The sequence below is a fragment of the Malurus melanocephalus genome, unplaced genomic scaffold (assembly GCF_030028575.1).
Source record: "Malurus melanocephalus ecotype Western Australia unplaced genomic scaffold, MMel_1.1 scaffold_190, whole genome shotgun sequence".
Taxonomy (NCBI): Eukaryota; Metazoa; Chordata; class Aves; order Passeriformes; family Maluridae; genus Malurus; species Malurus melanocephalus.
The window spans coordinates 146,295-166,965 of record NW_026623422.1 but is presented as its reverse complement, the minus strand read 5'-3'; the positions used below and the strand labels follow the sequence as shown (position 1 = coordinate 166,965).

General features: G+C 46.2%; 1 long non-coding RNA gene across 2 annotated transcripts in view; it reads left to right on the top strand.

Annotated features, from left to right (window-relative positions):
• The first annotated feature begins 5,750 nt into the window (after positions 1–5,750).
• LOC130577700 (uncharacterized) overlaps positions 5,751–20,671 on the top strand; it is a 30,055-nt gene continuing 15,134 nt past the window's right edge. For both annotated transcript variants that reach the window (XR_008965798.1, XR_008965797.1), the window contains exon 1: positions 5,751–5,929. This is a non-coding gene — a long non-coding RNA (uncharacterized LOC130577700). The remainder of the gene's footprint in view (positions 5,930–20,671) is intronic.

Below are 20,671 nucleotides of genomic sequence, written 5' to 3'. Positions count from 1 at the left end.
TTGGTCTTTTGCCCACCCAAGTGCTGCTGAAGGCGAGTTTTTCATTGCTTTGTGAGGCAGTTCACTTTCCACRCTTGGCTGATGGTGACATGCACTTGTTCAAATTATGGACACATAATTCTGGTCACTTGTCCTCTGGCACAATAAATCCATCCACCCTTTCACACGGGCAATGTGTGCTGAAATCCTATGTTATGGTGACCATCATCCCCTGTACACAAATCCTGTTATGGACACAATCCCTGCATGTTCTTCATGACTTCAGGCCATAAATGGGTCCACCTTGGGAGTCACTGCTGGGCAGCAGTTTCCTGCAGTTGCTTATAAACTGTAGGAAAAGTGGTGACCTCCAAACCAAATGAACCATCTCAGAGCCAGAGTGCCTCCACTGCTCCTTGCCTTGCAAATTTACTGTCCTTGGGGAGTTCTTCTCTCCATTTGCCTGTGTCTCCATTTGTGCCTTGGTTTGGAGCAACAGAGCAGTCTGGAAGTGAGTCCTATGGTCACCTCCACTTGACCAGGGTTGGGTGGGACAGCAGAGCAGCTTTCGTGTGCCCTGGTAGAATGCTGACCCAGACACTCCAAATGAGGGGCACAGCAAAWGTGCTTCCACCTGAGCAGGGATATGGGGTCTGACCCAGGGATGGCTGCCTGGAATGGCTTCCAGTCAAAAAACACRGGCAAGCTTGGTCCAAATGACACTGGGGACCAGGCAAAGTCTAGGCTGAAGTAAACTCTTGAACTTTGTTTATTGTACTTGTGGGGACCTCAGTTTATGAGGACCTGAGTTTGGATCTGCTCCTTTCATGCTGTATGACTTGTTAATGTAAACAGAGCCTCTCTCTCAATTAATGGCCTTTGTTTCCATGCTGTATTCCTTTAAGATCAATAAAGTGTATTAACATTAACAACTCGATKTCACTGAGCCAAGCTCTGAAAATCTGGCTTTTGTTCTTTCTAAGGGAGTTKTAAGTCCTGAGAACCAAGACTTCCTTGACAACACTAAAGGAAAACTTGTGTGATTTGGACTCTGACCTCATTATGGGGTTCATGCCATCAGACTTTGTAAATAAATTGTTTTATCCCCCATGAAAAAGGTCAAGTCTTCTGTGGTCAAGGGGCAGGAARCTGGAAAATTTGCAACCTGTTGAAAAATGTGTTCCCTGTGTCTCCTTATGAGCTTTGTGCCTTCAGAAATGAGGTTTTCGTGAGGAGGGGAGGTATGAGGTACAGGTAGGAGAAGGACCTAATCAATCTCAATCTCTGAAGTGCTCATGCAGTAAATGTTTGAGCACATGATTAAGCCCATTCTTGCTCAGTGAAGCGTCTCAGTGCACGCTTTGGGGTGAATTAAGCACGTGCTCAGAAATGCTGGTGGATCAAGGCCTCTGAGCTCTCCAAATGTTCCATGCCTGTTTGTATGAGCTGCCACAGTGGCTTCTTTTGGCTCATGTTGGGAGGAACTCCCTGCTCTTCCTTAAAAGCCCAGACTGTGGATGGTGAACCTGTATTCAAACTGTTAATCTGAATTTGGGAGAAGCAGTACCTTGAGTCCTTGATTTAAGCAGTAATAGCAAGGAGAGTATTTAAAGGAAGACATTAATTTTGTTGTATTTGAGGACACTGAGATAAAAAAACTTTGAGGTATACAAGAGTGAATGTGGTTTGTGGTCTGCATCAGTAGCAGGACTTTGTGTAAAYCCTGGGAATGGCACTTGGGAAGAGACAGAATAATCCTGTCTCTATCTCCTCCCTTCCCTTCCCTTGGATGCCCAGGTGGAGCTGGGAAAATGAGGCAGGCAGGGAGGGYGAGACACAAACACCAAATGTGTTTGGAGGGTCTGGGGCAGCACTCATTCATCTGCCTKGCTAATCCAACTTTAATCCCAGTTTCAGGCAGTGGGATTAGCAAAACAGCAGGATCTCTGRGCTACCCAGAGCCAGAGAACAGAACTAGAAAGCAGAGAGGGTAACTTTGCCTGGCTTCAAAGGAAAGCTGAAAATTTAACTGAGCAAGAAGTAGAGGCAAGGGAATGGTTAAAGGTTTGCCTTCTCTTCTCAGACACATTATTTACAGTGGGTTGGTTTCCTTTTGGAAGGGCCCTCTGTAAGAGGAGACGTTCCCAGCGTTTCTGTGGGTTAGACCTGTATCACRTTACAGTTTTCTTTCCTGGACTCTTGACTGACACGATTTCCTGAGGTTGCTCTTCTCTCGGGAAGGTGAACTCAGGAAAGAGTAGGTGTTTGCTAAAAATCCAGAGCCTTGGAAAGCAGAAGCACATTGATGGTCTTCTTGTGCTAGACATAAGGTCAGTCCTCAGCACTGCATCATGCTCTGCATCTCCCAGAACAGGGCAAGGGCTGGGAAAGGAGTGGGAGAGGAAATCCATCAGGTTTGATAAGAGAGAGGTTTGTGAATCCTGTTGGAGCAGCTTGCAGAGGCCAAGACAGGAGCCACAGGCGAGCAGCCGTCCCACCTGGTGGGCAGTGAGGTCAASGGCAGTGTTGGCCACTGACCTGGATATCCTGACCCCTGCCTTTGCTTAAGCCACCTTCCTGCCCCCAGGCCACAGCAGTGTGTTCATCCTGGTAAGTGTTTCCTTTACTGCTTTTTTTTTTTTTTCTTCTTCATGAAATAAATTGTGGCTTGGCATTAAAGCCTGAGTGCTGAATGAAAGTGAAGTTCTGGCTTGTTTCTCCTGTCAAACACCTCACGATAGTGTTTTCCTTGATGTTCAGTTGCTTGGAAGGAAGAGATATGATCCCCTTCTCATCTGCAACATATCCATGTTTTTTTAACAGGTGCCTTCTGAGTGGTTTGTGTAGAACAGCAAACACATCGAGGTAACACATCACTCCTCAGCACTGTGGGACACCCTGCAGCAGCCCTGTAGCTGCACAATCCACACYCCAAAGTATTTTTCTCTTACAGGAATATCTCTTAGAGGCATTGAGAGGTTTGGATGTAACTGATCCCACCTGAAACCCACCAGTGCTTAGGGTGAAGATGCTCCTGCAGGGAGAAGAGGAAGCACACTCAGAAGTGTTTATTATTGCTGTTACATGACGAGCTCCCTTTCTTTCCCCTCCCCTTCTCTGCCATGGAGATAGGAACCTCTGCTGTGGTCCCTGCTGCTTTCTTTTTCCTGTGTTGATGTTTGGTGAGACTTGCTGCCTTTGAAGGATGGTCTAAGCCCTGAGAGAGGCTGTTATTGCTGAGCCACTGACATTTGATTCAGAGCATGTGTCTGGCTTCCCCTGGGCCCATTGCAGATGCCCACTGTCACCCTGGGTAGGCTTCTTGGGCTCATGAACATGGTAATTATTCATTGCAGAAATATGAAACTAAAAATTCATTTCATATTTAACAACAACAAAAATAGGCAAGTGGAGAACTAGGTTTTCTTTCTGTTGTGTACCCACCATTTATTAGCTCCTCAACACAAGCAGCATAATATGGACAAAAAACAGAAATAAATAAAAAAAATAAAAAATGACCATCCCTACCATCTATTGCGTGGGGCAAGGAAGCAACTTTGTCCTGCCAAAGAATCCTCATTGTTCTAAAACCCCAAATAATTCACTRATCTAGAGCAAGAAGAGATGGCAAAATGGACAAAATGTCCCTGTGCTAGAAATTGGTTCCTCTGGCTGTTGGATTCACTCCTGGTCCTGCTGATGCATCCTGAGGCCATTTTCTTGGTGGTCAGGGCTGCTTTCAGAAAGCACTTCTGGTGCACTGACGAAAAGGCCAATTTTGTGAGTAAACATCCTAATAAGCAGTTCTTGACAGATGGTTTGTTGCTCGAGCCCCACATAACCCTTCAGCTGGTGTCAGTGTCTCCCACAGATGTTTCCCAGGAGAACTTCCCCATGGTGTGCTCGGCAGCTCTCAGCTTTCACAGCCCATCTGGCTGCATCCCAAGGAGGAGCCTTGGTGCTTGCAGGTATGTCTTGGGAACAGCAGGCTCCTGGAAACATGTTTCTCATGGTATAGATAAATTCAGGCTCTCAGTGGAGTCTGTTGGTGCCTGAACAGGGTAAGCAAAGCTGCCTGTGCACAGTGGCTGCTGCTGCTGTCACTTGGTCCATGAGCAGTGAGAAATGTTCAGTGTTACCTGGAGCAGAACAAGATGTGTCTCATTTACTTTAGGTATCCTTCAGAGYCTTTTGTTTTGGTATTGCTTCATCTCAATCTTTCCAGAATCTGTCCCCCCCTATTTTCTAGCAAATCACAGAATAAATGTCATTTAAGCAGTGATTTTTCCAAGTGAATCTCTTCCTTTYCCCCCATTTCCTTTGTCTGTGGTTGATGAAGTGTTCTGAGCCCCAGGGCCAACCCACAACTCTGTAGTCACCATATCAGGTGTGCAGTCCTCAGGCAGATCAAATATTTAGACCAGAAGCTGATGGATAAACACAGAGATTTTGCCTCATTCTCCTCCTGTGGCGAGCTCGTGGGACTGTAAGATTGCTCATATCATCTGTCTTCCAGAGCAGATAATTTAGATTTGGCTGATTTGTATATCCCTGCCGTGTTCCTGGTGGGCTGTACAGGATGTGCAACTCTCTGCCCCTGACCTGAGAGCAGCTGGAACTGGGCTGATGTGCAGAGGCTGCTGTTGAGAGGAAAATGAGCTGTCCTGTGAGGGTGTCTGCTAGCAATGGGCTTATATAGAAGATTACGGTTTGGGAAAAAACTTCATTTTGATGAAATTAGGCTGAATTCCTGCCAAAATAGAGCAGAACACAACCAGGTAGAAATTCAGCAGAATGGAATAGTGTAGCAGCTCACACTGTGAGTTGTCTCAAGAGCTGATTCCTGGATTTTTGAGCTTCTCTGCTGGGTTTATGGGCTCTCCATCTGCGGATGCTCTAGTGCTTCCTGYCTGAGGTGGTCTCACACCCAGGACACCCCGAGCTGAGAAGTGTGAGCAGTGAAATCCCCTCTTGCTAAGCAGCCWGTTTGGCAGCAGGCTGCCCCAGGGCCCTGGAAACCTGAACGGTGGAGGAACCAGATGGGTGACCAGGCAGGAAACTCAGCAGGTTTCTGATGTTTGGAGCCCTGTGCAAGTTTCATGGGAACCTGRGCAAAATTGACTCACCTTGCTGAGATTTTGCTGAATTGGTGAATTCCTCTGAAATGCTGTTTTGCCTGAAACCTTCCGAGCAGGTGCAGTATCTCCAGCTATCTTTTGAAGACAGAGACAAGGCATTGCCCTGTGCTTCCAGCTTGGGGCTTTGGGAGTCAGAGGCACACTTGCCTTTGCTGCTGAGCCCTCTGCCAGCATTCACACTCTTGGAGTGGTGTCGAGGAGGGAGGACACAGCAATTTAGCAGTGRTGAGTAAAGGATGCTGACAGGTTATTCTGATCCTTAAAAAATCATTGTGTTCTCATCACACTACACGTCACCCACCTGCTCTGCCTTGTCCTGCAGACTATAAGTTCTCCATATTAAATTAATTTCYCAGGTTCTCCATTTGTTTCCACAGCCTCTAGCTGAGTTTCCCAAGTGCTGCCCTCATACAAACAACAATAAAGACATCTCTGTCCTGCTGCAAACCACTTCTGAGAATGTTCCCTCTCATTCTCTTCCTTGTTCAGCGTTGTATCATTAAAAGGCATGAGGTGGTTAATTGGAGGCTCACAACTTTTATGACTGATGCAAACCAGTGTGTKTGTGTGTGTAATTGCTTGCTGCAAACGCTCAGGTGAATGCTTTAAAAGAAAAGGGGGAGGACACAGATGGCCATGAGCAGAAGGTTCCCTCTGACAGGTCAGTGGAAAAGGTTAGTGACAGGGCTGCCCTGAAGCTGGAAAAAAGAACCTAATACCTGGACAACTGGTGAGGAGCCTGGCTAGAGCCAGGCTTTGTTCCCTAAAGGGGGCTGCCTCTGCTGCGGAAGAGATTGTACATCAAAGCTCTGGTAAGAAAACACAGCAGAGATCGGTATCACCCAGCCCGTGGCACTGGGGGAAATGGATTGGTTGACAAGTCAGAGGCCCTCTCTGGGCAGATGGCCGGGTAGGAGTTACTGGCTGCTTGCAAAATCTCGGAAGGAGCCTTTAATCTGCGTGTGATACTGTATGTTTTAGCGAGCATCTAGATGCTTATCTCGGCTGCATTAGTCACCAGGAGAGTCTGCTCCCAACCTTTTCTCTGCCATACCTCAGCTGCAGGCTTCTTTCCCCAGTTTTGGGAAAGACGTGAGCTGAACGCTGTAGGATATGTTGGGTTTTTTGTAATTTTGACAAGGAAATATAACAGGAAYAGTTTTTTTCAGTAAAGCTCTGCAGAGCATGTTTAGTGCTGTGTTTTCACACGTGCTGTGATAGACTTTCAGAGCCTTGCCCGGGGAGCCAGTGGTCTGAAAAGTCTTATCACKCTCCAAAACAAATAGTTCTGTCTTGAAGCCCATTAGAATAACAACTACAAAGCTTCTCCCAACCTGATGTTAAATGCCTWGCTGTGCCAAAGGTAAACAGGATCAATCAGTCACCCTCCCAGGGACCCTCTGATGGCAGTCCATGAATCAAGCTTAGCTTTTGAGGTCATTTTTATCTGCCTTGGGGAGCACAAGCTGAGCAAACTGGGGTCTTGCTCTGCATGAAGAGGCTGAGGAAGAGTAGAGTGGAAGCCTGGGTCTGGCAGGGTGTGTTAATTAGGCGTACCCAGTGTAAATATATCTGTTATGATGAGGTCTGCAAAGCGGTGAGAGCTGGGCGTGCAGGCTCTGGCCACCTCTGCTCTCCTACMAAGCCAATATTGCCACCTTGCATCTGCTGGCGTGGCCAAACAACAGCTTGGTGCTGCTTTTCCTCCCRTGCCTTTGTACCTGCAGCGTTTTGTTTGTCTTCTTTTTGACTACGCCAAAAAAAGAGCTTAGCTCAGTGGGGAAACCAAACCCCCAGCAATGCCTGAAGACTGCAGACGGTGTAATAGTCTGGAGTTTTGCTAATCCAGACAGTAACATGAGCTCAGGGTGTTCAGCTGTGGTCCCACTCTAACTCTGCACATCACCCCATGAGATTTAGAGCCTACCAGGTCATGGGCTGTGTATGCAATTAAAAAGCTCCTTTCCCCAAGGAGTTTACAGCACAGAGACAAAATATTAACCTCCCAATTAGTTTATTGTGGCAGACTGGGGCACAGAAGTCAGATTATCCAGGGGCAGGCTGAGACCATTCATGTGCCATTGAACTTGGAAAAGGTTTTTTTTCACAACATCTGGTTTCAATCAATTTGTCGTYGATTCAGAGTGCTGGGCTCATTTTTCTGGGACCATTAAAGTACACAGCACTGACACGGGGTTGCAGCTGGAATCCAAACACAGGTATCCAGAGTSYTGCTGYCTCTCACCAGTCAYTKTGTGGAGAATGACAATCTGGTGGCYAGGGTCWTCTGAATRAAGCTCCTTTGTCCATCTGAGAAAGCCTCAGGTTGGGTCGACCCCTTCCATTGTGCCATTTACAGCAGGGAGCCARTCTCCATGAGGTGGGGAGGAGATTCATACCAAACCTTCTGGAAGTCTTTGTAAAGGCTCTCCCTGACGTGGAGCAGGCTCCTTCCCCAGTGTCCCTCCACATTTTGCTCTTGGGGCTCCAAACCAYCTTCTTGTGCAAGCAGCCACCAGTGGCTGTGACTCTGCCAGCAGAGGAACGTGCTGAGAGGAGCCTGCTTCATTTAAATGTGTGGAACCACAGCTCATGCTTTTGCAGCACATATTCAGTGAAGCAATGCCTTTATCTGCAATACTTAGCCTTTATCTAACATCTTTTCAGTCTAAAGCTTTTTTTTTTTTTTTTTTTTTTTTTTTTGAAACACAGATTAAGTAATAACAACGTAGGATAATTGAGCGCATTTTTTCACGGTGACATAGTGATACTTATCTGAGGCTACTGAAAAGCAAGGATAATATACTTTGTCAGTGCTGTATTATCTTGCCTCTGAAACGGGGCAAGTTTGGCATTAGGGCTTAAGTAATTGAAACAGGGCTCCTTGTACCAMAGCCTGTTTGTTTACAATAAAGCCTAATACATCTTTCTAATGGACGCTGCAGTGTCAGAAGCACTGACACGACCCCTGGCTCTGTGCAAGCTGKGAGGCTGATGGTGTGTTGAGTCTGGAGGTCACTCTGTGCAAGGGCTGTGTTGGATGTGTTGGGAAAACCCATCCTGCTGCAGGAGGAGGTGACCTCTGGGATCAGGGTTTGTAGTGTGGTCATTTTTTGGGTGTCAGGTGAGATACAGCTCTGAGCATCCTCTGCTTAGCMTCACCATGGCTTCTCTGGGTAATTTGTTATAACTGTTGTGAGCAGACCTTGCAAACCCACTGGGTGATTTTATTTGCACGGAAGGCCAGGTGGAATAAAATGACAGGCTGGCACGGCAAAACAAGCTGGACTCCCTTTAAATCCCACTGAGTGAGGAGGAAAACCTAAATTAACACCCCTTTCCAAGCCCTCAGACGCACAGGTGTCTTCCACAGCTAAACAGCATGTGCACTTTGCAAGAAAAAAAAATGGTGAATCGATAGGAAAACACTTAGATTTCAATTGACTTACTGTCCAAAGTGGTATTTGAGTCCCTCTTGCATTTGCTCAGGCAGAACACGATGGTGTGTCTCTGGATAATTTTCCACCTGCCTGTTTTGAATATCAGATGGAATCATTTAGCTGGCGAGCTGGAACGGTGCCAAATTTCGCGGGAGCCTTTTCTCCCGACTTCTGCTGCTTTTGTAGCTACTTASACAGAATTATCTGAGCATGCCCCCGGCTGGCACGGGGTAAATGCTGAGCAACACAACATGAGTCGACTCTTCCACTCTTCGTGTGTCACCACAATTCCGTAGGAAATGTCAAGCAACAAGCTATTAGGACCCGTTTAACTGTAATTCACAGGCTCTCAAAGGACCAGAAGGGTTTTTCACGTCATCGGAACCAGCAGAACGACACTGACCCATGGGCAATGTCATTTCGGACACTAAAAAAATCACTCACACCATTTTCTTGCCGTGGTTTTTTTTTTTTTTTTCTGCAAGTATCCCAGTGTGCATGACAACGGAACTGCTGAAAGCTTCTTATTCTGCTAAGCATCCTCTAATAGGGTGGAAGTGGGGGTTAATTCAGCAGGTAATGTGTTGCTTTGAAGTTGCTCAGCCTATTAAGTGTTTAGATGTATAAGCGCAGTGGATGTAGCTGGAATACTGATGTCAGGATCCCGCTTAGCTCACCTCTTCCTCCCCTGTGAAGCCTGAGTGGCATTTATCCTGAGGAAGGAGCTGGTGGTGCTGGTAAATGTTCTCCCGAGTGGAAAATGAGCATGGTCAGCCCCGTCCTCACATGTGGTTGGTATCTGGAGAGYGCAAGAATTTGTTAGCTTAAAGCTTTTCTCTAAATAGGTGACAACTTTTCTCCTGATAAGCTGTGGCTGCCCTACATGTGAGACCTCAGACACCAAATAAACAGTGCTGGCATCAGATAATTCCGTTTAGAATGCTGTGGCCTTAGAAGTGCCCTATCTTTTGAAATGCAATGTTTTTTTCATGGGTTGTTTACATCTTCCTGCAGTGACTTCATGTCACCTCGTAGCTCTCCACTGTCTTTGAAAGCTTCAGCCACTGATCCTAGAAAGTATTTACAGGATTTGGTTTCTTTTTCTCGGGCTTTTGGGGAATGATTTATCTTTAATACGCCCTCATGCTCCTAAAATCTCCACTGGAGCGCCGGTGGACAAACCAGAGCTCGCAGACATTTGAGAKGCAGCATTTCTGGAAAATTCCTGACTTGGTGACGTGCTCTGAGGGTGAAGGTTTGGCTCAGTGAGATCTGAGTGGGAAATGACACAGAGGTTCTCATGCTCAAAGTGTAAACCCTCACATCCTTGGGTGTCAAAGCACTGTGGGGATTTCTGCTCACCCCCTTGAAAACATGGGTTGCAAACTGTAAAGATCACAACAATTTGAGGGAATTTGTGTGATTTGGGCTGGGGAGCTTTGACGCTCAGGAAGCTGTGAGCAAACAGGAATGAAGGTGGCTGTGTGAAATCACAGAGCCTGCCCGGTGCAGAAGAGAAAGCACCGAAAAGCTGAGAGTTTTGAAACTGTTTATCCAAGTTTCTTGCGTGGCCCCTCTTATCACAGCATCGCAGCACCTCCCAGATGGTTAATATGTTTTATCTTCTTGCCAACACCCTCACAGGGTTCCTACCCCGATTTTACAGTTAGGAGACCCAAGTGGAGGTGCTGAGTGATATGCCCAGTGGCACTTGGGGTTTCTGTGGCAGATCAAGGAATGAAGCTCAACTTTCCCATGCCCCAGGCTAATTCCTAAACCCCGTGAGATCCTCTTGGAAATGAGCAGAAGGGCTTAGCAAAACACTGCAGCATGTGGAAATAATGCTCAAATGCAGTATGGGGGTGCCCATCCAGGACTTCCTAAGTGTTGGCTTTTCAGGTTTGGTTTTTTGCAGTAGGATGATTCTGCACTATGGAGAGCTGACAATGGCTCTGGAATGTGCAGAACAGGGCTGCCATCAGGAAAGGTTCATTAGTCCACCCTAATAAYGAATTATAGCGCTGTGCTGACCAGGCTGTGCCACTTTGGGGGCTGAAATGAGCTGCTGGGCGTGTGGCTCTTGCTGCCTGTGCAGAAGAACTGGGATTTCAGGCTCTCTCATCACCCCAGGCCAGAGCTGCTGGCAGGTCAGTGGATTCACCAGTGCTGTTTGCCCTTGAGAAGGCTCCATCCCAGGAAGATGTTTAGCAAAAGCAGAYTTTGAGATGCCAATTTCCCCAGCTACACTGAGCTCTTACTCCTCCTTTACTATCCCCTTTACATCCCTTGATCTCTGCTTTTCCCATTCCTCAAAAATACCTTCACCCTAAAAAAATGTTTTAGAATCACAAAACGTTGGTGCAGGGGAATGAATAATTTAGGGACAGTGATTATTTAGTGTGTCCAGACTAATTTTATTTTATTACCTAATAACCACCTACTTTGTTTATTGATAATGTTTAAACTATAGAAATTGGATCAAATAAATGTTACTAAATAATGCCATGAAAAATGCTACTAAATAATGCCTGATAAATGCTACTAAATAATGCCATGGCCATAATTGATTGCAATAATCCATCAGGGAGAATGTTTCAAAATGCCAACATTTCCCTGCAATTAGCTGGAAAACTAGTTCTTAGCATGAGTGCTGGGATAATCCGATGTTTGAGACACTGCCGGGTGTGTTGGGTGCTGATTCTGAATGGTGACTGCACTTTCTTACTCTGTGCTGTACCAGTGTCCAAAGGCCTTTTTAGGAGGCCAGAGAAATGATGGTTAAACAGGCAGGCAGCCTCAGTGATGGCTGTGTTCAGGAGGGCAAGTGAGGCTGCAGAATGAAAGGAAAGTGAAGATGAGCACAGGAGGCAGAAATCCYCRCTGGSTGCCTGYTCCTCCTCACTCCTCTCCGTGGAGRTTTMGCTGAACAGGCGAGCTGGTGTGCTGTCASCTGGGAATGCTGTCAGCTCCTCAAAACCTCGGTTTCTGAGCTCTTGCTCTCCTATGCACACTCAGCGAGTTTCCAGCCTGAGCCAAAAAAAAAAAAAGCCTTTCACTGTCACTGCAAGSCAGCGGCGCATCCCAAAGTCCTCATCTGAGAAGATCCCAGATGAGTGTGTCTCATTTGCATGTCTAACAAAGCCTTGGGTAATCACCAGGAGGACGCTGGACTCAGTTGAAAGACTTGGACGATAGCAGCAGGTATTTGGAAAGAGGCATCTGTGCACGGTGATTCCTTGATCTGCCTCAGATCTCASTTTGGGTGCTTGTCTTGCAAAAGGATGTTGCAGCAGCTTCAGGACGCATCTGGAAATTCCAGATTTTTGTGGAAGGCATRGGACTGGGAGCTGGGAGGTCTGGGACACCCTTCAGCTTGTTTTCTCAAGCGCTCTCCTGCAGCAAAAGCAGTGTCAGGAGTGCAGGATCTTTCCCAGGGAGCAGCAGAGAAGAGAAATAACCGGGGGCTGCTCACACAGCAGAGATCAGGGATGGGGATCCCAGCCCAGGTCTGGCTGGTCATTGAAACTTTCCTGTGACACTGAGCAAAGCCCTTGGAAGATTTCCTCTCAGCAGAGCCTGCCACATCCTCACAGAGGTAAATGGGAATGATCTAAATCTTATTAGGGACTGTAAAGCAGTCAGCACGCTGTGGGTGAGTGTGGCAGCAGAGGAATTGAACAGGCTGACTCTGACCTTGAGATGCAAATGAAAATCCGCAAAGAAAAGAGGTTAAGGATTTTGGAATATGGGGAGACGAGCAGAGTGCAGCCCTCGTACAGAAAGACCCCTTTTTCTGAAGCTCCACAAAGCATATTTCCACCTGAAACACCATAATGTCTATTTCCTTCCAACCCTCTTTTTGTTTTTTCAGTCACAGGTATGGTTTTGCCTTTACCTGCCRCTGTGTATGACTGGTAACTCATTACTTTGTCCCAAGGTGACTGCTCACATCTGGGTCAGGTCATTCTCTGAGTGTGGAGGTGACAGTGGCGTGGCCAGGAAACACTCTGGACTTAATTTCCTGCCATTCCCCCTCACTTGGAAGTGTTACATCCTCCAGGCCGATCAGTGGACCCCAGCACAGATGTCCTTAGCTTCACAGACACATTTTTCACACCTCAGACCATCTAATTCCCAACCATATGCTGCTTGTGCTTACTTCCCTCATAAAATATCTCCCTGATTTCTCTGGCCATGTTTGTTCCCTCAATCTTGACAACTGAACTCTGGGGAAAGTCAAAGGGAGAAATCCCATGGRTGGCTGAAAAATATTTCTTCACCCTCCTTTTTAATTTTGATTTGCATCTCTGCAGGGCTAATTTTACCTAATTTCTTAGGTAGAATTCCTAAGAAACAGGAACATGCCTCCTGCAAAATCCCAGCCCTTTTAAAATAAAACCAAAGGACTGAAAAAATTTGGACAACTCTTCATTTGTAAACACTGCCATTTGCTTACACTAAAATATGAATATTTCCAGTAATAGGATCCTCCTTTGCAAGTTTTTCAGGCAATGTCATGGTGTGCTGGGAGCAAYGATGGAATCACAAAATCACAGGATGGTTTGGGTCACAAGGCACCTCAAGGATCATCKAGTTCCAGCCCCYCCTGCTCCTTGTCTTGCTGTTTGTGCTGAACTGTTCCTCTYCTTGCAGACTAAAAATTCTTCCATGGAGCAGAGAGATGATGACTTTGCTGGGAATCCCCACCTTTTCTCAGAAATACTGCTGCTCTTTCATCACCTCACAGGCTGATTTCAGGAGGGATTACTCTGACTTCAGCTATGCCCTCCTGGCAGTGGGAATCCTCTATTTCCATTGTGAGTAAAAATGAGCATTTCTAGGGGGACTSATTTGAAGCAGGCACTGAATCCTCCTCCTTCCTGAGCCAGCTTTAACAAATAGCAGGGTGTGAACACAAATTGCTGAGTGCTTGCTGAAGGACAGCTGAAGAAATGCCTTAAAAATCCAAGCCTTTGCCATGGGTTTCGTTTGGAGCTGCTGGTGGTCCCACGGTGTGGGACTGTGAGTTTAGCTGAGAGCAAGTGTGGTTTCATTATGAGGTAGTTTGCCTGGGAGACACTTCAAAATCCCTGGAGCTGACAATTTCCCCAGCTGATTGTGCTCACCGTGCCACTGCCCTGCGTGTGCTCAGCATCACCAGAGCAAGGGAATGGTGACTGTAGAGCACAGCACCRGCTYCTCTCCCTCTCCTGCTCTCCCCAAGCACGGGAGGAGTTCATTTCTTGTGATACAGTCCATATTTTCTCTCTTCCTAAAGGGCCTCGCTCAGTGGGAAGTTGCCATTGTTGGAAACTCAGGACCATTATAATCATCGTCACGCAACTGTGTGACATAATTTTCATTTATTAATCAAACCTTCGTCTGCTTTGGGTACTGCAGCCTGAGAATAATCATAGGTCGGTTTTTTAAGTGGCATGAGCTCGGTTCTGGGCTGGTGCCTCATCCTGAGCTATTGCTGATTCCGTGGATTTGCTGCACAGGCTCTGCAGGGTGTAATCGCCGGYGCTTTGTGGCAGTTTGGCAGCGCTCTGCTGTGCCAGGTGCCTGCTTCTAACAAGAGTGGGGGTTTTTCTTGTTGGTTTTTATTTTATTCCTTTTTTTCTGAATGACTAAATAACCTGTAATCAGTATTAATTCCTTTGAATGCTCCGGAGTGAGTTATTGCTGATTGCTGTTGTCTGACCCTAGTTAAGTCCATTTCTAGAAAAACGCTTTGTGCGACTCTGTGTGTACAGCTGAAAGGAATGCAGCTTTCCCCTAATTACACACTGGTAAATGCAAGAGGAGACATTTCTAGCTCTGCTTCTGAAACTATTTCCTTTAAGCACTGATGAGCCAGTGATAGCAGTAGCCTCTGAAACCGTTTTGAAAAGGAGAGACAAGGCAGGAGCTAATAGAGTTTCATCACTCGAAGCCTYTGCATAGATTGTAGCAGCAATTGAGCCATCAGTGAACCACTGGGGATAATATCTTTAAAATGCTCTGTATTTTAATGAGATTAAATTGATTCGGGTCTTTGCCAGCCTTTTCAAAGCCAGTGCTGCATGATGGTCAGTATTTCAGGCAGCTCTGCATTGGGAAGCAAAGAACGAAGATTTTTGTGTTTAAACTGAAGAATACCAAGACTCCTTTTTTTCATGTGCAATATACTGCTTTAGAAATACACCAAAATTCTCCCTAAAAGCAAGTCACACTTCCTTATCAGCTATGCCTTTCTGATTTTTCTACAGCCTTTGTTCTAAGCTCTTTAATTTTATTTAGATCTCCTGTCAGAAGCGTGAAGGCATTTCTTACTGTGGGTGCTGCAAATACAATGAATTTCTTACAGAAGTGMGATTAATTGTCAATACCATTTGTTACAGTATTAGTTAAGGAGCTGTGCATAAATCAAAAGGATTAACATGATCTCTYGGGTAGAATAGAGGAGCAGAACATTATATTGCTCATGTATCATTGATGAAGAATATTTTCCCAACCTTTCATTTACAGAAATGAAAATGTATTTCCCTAAAGTGTGTTTTTTTCTGTGTTTTCAAACTGGCAACACAATTTTTACCATTTAATCCTTAAAAACAGTGTTTAAATCAGCACTGTGTTTTCTTATGGGTAAATATTACTTTATTCAAATGTACTTGGGATGCTGTCTCAATGCATTTGACACTTCTCGAGTTGGGCATTTCATTCATGAATTATTCTCTCCAAAGCAATTAGAAGAAAGGAAAAGAATACAAATGAGTTTATCGCCGTTCCTGAGCTGTGTTACAGAGATAATCCTGTGTTAGCTCTGGGCGAAGGGCGTTTGTGTGGACATTTCCTGGAGCTCAGCTGACCTGTGGTAACTGCTGCTCATTACAGARCAGCAACATCCTCGCATGTACMGACCCACAGGGCAGCCAGGAGTGARTATCTTATTATGRAATAACCCTCCTGGTTTAGTTGAGGAGTTTAGGACATGATTGTGGTCTTGGAGTACCTGTGTAGGGAAGAAATTTCTAATGGGAGGTGATGCTTCGTGTTAGCAGGAAAGGTTACAATGGAAATGAGTCAGCTCAATTAGAGCTGGAGTACGTGGAGCAAGGAAGGCAGCTAACCTTGGAGCAGCAATTCAAGGGCGAGGTGGATTTTCCATCTTCTGAGTCTTTGTGTTGAGTGTGCGTATTTCCCCGGGGATGGGTCATAGCTCAGCCAGGAGTTACAGACTCGAGGCAGGAGCTGTGATACATCTTGTGCAGAAGGTCAGGCAAGGCGTTGTTAAAATCTTCCTGGGCCCTTGAAGTCYATAGATTTCAGTGAGAATTACTGCAGGTTCACCASAGCTGAGCTTGAACTTGTTGCAARCATTAATTGCCAAATACTGCTTGTCTAAAATATCTTATAAATTAAGAAGTACATGGCAGAGTTGCCCTATGGCTCATTTATATCATGACAAACGATGCAGAGGTCTTATTCTTTGGTTTATACCAGGTTATAGCATGGTTTTGGGATAAAGCCATGGTGGAACTCACAAGATCCTGGGTTTTTATTTGATCTGGGCTAAGCTTTTCACCTTGGCTTCACCTGGGTGTTTATTTTCCCAGTGTCCAACATGAAGGATTATTGCCTCTTACAACAGATAACCAATCTCATACAGACCACAGCTCATGCAATTTCCAACTTTTACATCTCCTGAGCTTCTGCAAGGCAGAAAAAAAWTCCCAGAAATGTGTTTTCAGTCCTTCTGATTCTGAGCAGCACAGAAACTGGGCACTTTTTCACTAAATCTGTCTTTAATTTGCATAATCCCTATAGTACAATGCAATGACATTGCAGACCCTAAAAGTGACACGAATGGCATGCGAAAAAGCGTCTATATTTTTAAAGTGCCACTTAAAAATAACTCGTCATTAGGACTGTGTCCAAAAAACACAAGATTTAAAAATAACTCTCTGTTAACGAGAGCAGATTGGCAGTAGCAGTGTTAGAGGTTAGATTTGTCTGAGTGTGCCCTCCACAATACCCAGCCCTGTGACAACAGCAGGGACATGGTGCCCTCAGTTCTGTGGGGTTTTTCTCTCTGTCTTGGAAACCCAAAGGTCTCAAGAGACACTTTTGAAAGCCTTGAAAACCCAGACCCCAGCAGAGTCCCCCGAGCAGAGGCTCTGCTGTACCCACCACATGTCACATCCATGGAGAAGCCTCCTCTCTCTCTGAACGGGTCCTGCTGTGCRTGGAAATATGAAAGACGCCCTCAAAAAATCAACCTTTCAGGTTACAGTACAGATGGAGCGAGGAGGAAAATTAATTTCAGCTTTCAAGTGACTTTATTCAGTCTCCTTGATTGACTTGCTGGTTTTAATATTGTAAATTGGGGGATTGCGTGTAATGCATTCACGCCGTCCTTGTCTGGAATGAAGCAGGAACATAATTTATGGGGATATTCTCATCTCAGCCTTTGAGGAATTAGCTTCAATTAACTCTGCTGGGAATTGCATGTRTCGGGTGTCAGAAAGCCATCAAGTTTTCTTTAGAAACGCCGGCTGCCGAGCGCGCCTCATTCTTCGGCTGTCTGAGCGGCTTTAGCGGTGGATGAGGATTCAAAGCTTGGGAAATGCAGATCTGGGTGACCAAGTTTCAGGGGGTTAATGCCACATACAGATGATGGACAGGACTGTAGCTGAATGTATTGCAGGCTGCTATAATTTATAGCCCTCCAGCAGAGGTGAGAGAGGGTTTGGGGAGGATGCAGCAGCTTCTGAACCCAGAGCGCTGAAAGAGCAAACTCACCAGGAGTCATGGGCTGTAAAATAAGATCTCTCTGGATAAATCTTCCTGACATCCATGAGAATTAGAAAGGACATTGATTTCAGGCCGAGTGTAGCCAGCACTTCTGGATCTGAGACCTTTAGGTTGTGATCCCATGTCCATACTGCTGCCAGATTTGAGGCAAGCCCTACAGAAAGTGRGGTGATAAAYATGTGGGACAGGGATCCCCACAGTYCGTGGTGYTTGGGTGYTGTGACAGAGTTCAGTGTGGTGTTGTGTCACTCTTGAGTCCTACTCAGCCTCAGGAGACTTGGCCATTATGGGATGGACAACCAGAGGGAGGTGACTAAGTGAGACTTCTTTAGGGGAAAGACTTKTAGGGGAAAAATAATAGCTTTGGAGAAAAAAAGTGATCTTTATCACTTCCAGGTTCTTCTTCTGGAAGAATACCTGACCTTGCTGTGTGCAAGAGGACAATGTGACAGGGAGCACTGGGGACTCAGAGCMGGAACAGCTCATCTTTGGATTAAACCCAGCCCTGGTGCCTCTCACAGGTGCAGTGCTGCTTGTCACCAAAATGGGAAGGATACACGTCCTGCCAGATATCACTGGGCAGCTGTATCAAAATACAACACTTGGAGATCCCTGAGGCTCCAACAATGCCCAAGAAATGCTCCCCGTGCCTCCCTCACCAGGGATTCCTCTGTAATTCCCCTATCAGGTGTCATTTCAAACCTGAGGTGAGTGGCGGGTGCTTGTTTTCACTCTTAGCACACATTCCTCAGCACTCTTCTAATTTCTGTGCTAGTGGAGACAGAATCAGGCAAAGATGCCTGGTGCTTCTTGAAAGCCAAAAATCCCCCTCTGCCCCCACACCCCAGGTTATCACTTCATTATCAAGCAGCACTCGCCAGATCTGACTCTGAAGTAATTTAGTGACTGGTGCTGGCAGCGATGCATTTCTATCTAAATGGCTGATTCTCTATCCACAGCTTATCCCAAAGATTAAAACCCCAACCGGGCTAGATCTGAGCAAATCCAAAGCAGGAATCCTAATCAGTTCTGTCGCTAGAAGTGCATTAGCGCGGCACAAGAGAGAGCGTGGCTTTCTTCCAGAAGATAMAACAATCACGGCTCATTTGGGCGGGGAATTTTTCCACCGCTGTGTATTGACACAAAGGAGCACTTAGCTTGATAATGCCTCCTGGCTGCTGCCACGATCTGAATATTAAGAACAAATTAAGGTGGAAAATTGAACTCTGGAAGTTGCTACCTGCTCGCAGTGAGGCAGCAGTTGCATCTTCAGCTTTTTCACACCAAAATATTGGCTGTCAGCGCTTGAGAGTTTAAAAATAAAAATTAAGCTACTGCCTTACATTGGAAACAATTAGGATCTCGAGTCTCCTGCGATATTTCTGCTATGGAATTTTTAATCTGCAATTAAATCTGTCATGGACTGCAGTGCCCATGAACTCTGACTTGTCAGGGTGGTTTACTCATGGRGGCGGTTCAAAGAGGCACAAATACAGCAGTTCCCATGAATTGACAAGCTTTGAGCTTGTCACAGCCAAAAAATCCCCAAAGGGTGAGATSTAGGAGACCCAAAGGTGGAGAACGAGTTAGTCGTGAGTGAACTCTGCCTTTTCGTGCAATGAACATCAATAATGACAGCCACAGCTAAAGGGGGCGTGTGGCTGGGATGCAGGAGGAGTCTCTTGGGTTACAGGTGGTAAATCTGCACAAAAGTGGTCCCTTCACACTTGAGATCAGGTTAAATGCGGCACAGTCAGAGCTGCAGCCGCTGCGGAACGGGGAGGAACCGGGAGAAACGAGAAGCAGAGGAGATCAAGCCTTGCTTTGGAAATACATGAACTAAACAACATGGCTAAAAATAACCTTATTGATGAGATGGGAAAGTTGGAAAAAAACACGGAGAAATTCGGGTGTAAGACCACACATGAAGGACGAGCAGCAGAGCTGAGGTGACGGCGCTGTCTGTGTGTGCCGCTCCGCTGAGCCCGACTGTCCCCACCCCGCGGGTCCTGTCCCCTCCTGGGCACTGGGATGAGGTGACGAGTGTCAGGAATTCAGAGAGCAGCCCCGGCTGGAGCTAAGGGAGGCTGCTGGACGCGGTTTTGCTGACACTGAGCTTAGCTAAGCACCCGTCTGGACAGCGGATGAGGAATAGGGGAGAGATCAGGCAACAGCCCGCAGCTTTTTGAAAGCCTGACGTGCCGGTGAGGAGGAAGGGATGGATGTTTTAGGCGGTGAGAGATTTAACGAATAAAACAGTGGTGCGGTAAAAAGAAAAGTGTGATGAAGACAMCTCTTAAGGCATTAAATGGCTTTTTCAGGGGAAGGGGTGGAGTCCCGTCCTGTGAATTCGGGATATTCCAGTACAACCGTGCTGATGGAATTGTCCCTTGAGGAAGGTGGGAAGAAATCAAGGCACTTCTTTCCCCATGCTTTGAAGGAGAGCTTTGCACCATCCTGTCCTGCGCAGCAGCACCAGAGGATTGCTTGCTCTTAGCAAGTCTCTGATAATTCTAAGTGAAAAATTTTCTTTCTGAAAATGCTGAGATGACTTGGAAAGACCTCTTATTTTGGTGAGCAACACATGGATAAGGCTTCATTTATGCGTTTCCAGCCTGAGCTGSAGCACTTCTGAATTCACCCTCCTCGGGGACAGTGTATTTAGATGTAATGAACTTTATTCCCAAATTCCTCTCGGGATCTTGAACATTTTGCTCAATAGTGGACATGAATCGTTACAAATGTGTCCAGCTACGCAGTYAGCTCAGCGTTTCTCCCAGCGATACAGATTTGCTGAGGCTACTGGAAATGCKCAGCTGGATTGGGAAATGCAGGAAGTAGCGTGTGGCTAGGCAGCAGCTTAGCAAATCTTGCCAAAATCTCTCTGGCTGCCTGGGCTTTTCCTCTGTATTTTTTTTTTCCCCTTTCATCTTCATTAACCTTTTATTACTCTGTCTGATTACCGCAGCATTCCCACCATTTCCTACCGAAATGCCACTCTAATAGCTTTGTTATGGGCAGCCAATATCGACGCTGGCCATCGCAGGGTTGTTAACTTCTAAGAGAGTGATTGAGACGGGATGGAGCTGTCTGGAGCGATGCTGACTGTCAAAACCACCGCCGGGATCGTGAGGAATGCATGTCGGAGGGGAGTGGGAGGAGGAATGCATGTCAGAGGGGAGCGGAGCCCGTTAGCAGCAATCTCTGTACGAAATTCACCTCCGTGGGTCTCCCAAGATCGCTGATAACGCCGTGAGAAATCCAACAGCTTCTGGAACTCATCGAACCAACTGCACAAGTTTGAGGCTTTGTTCTTTC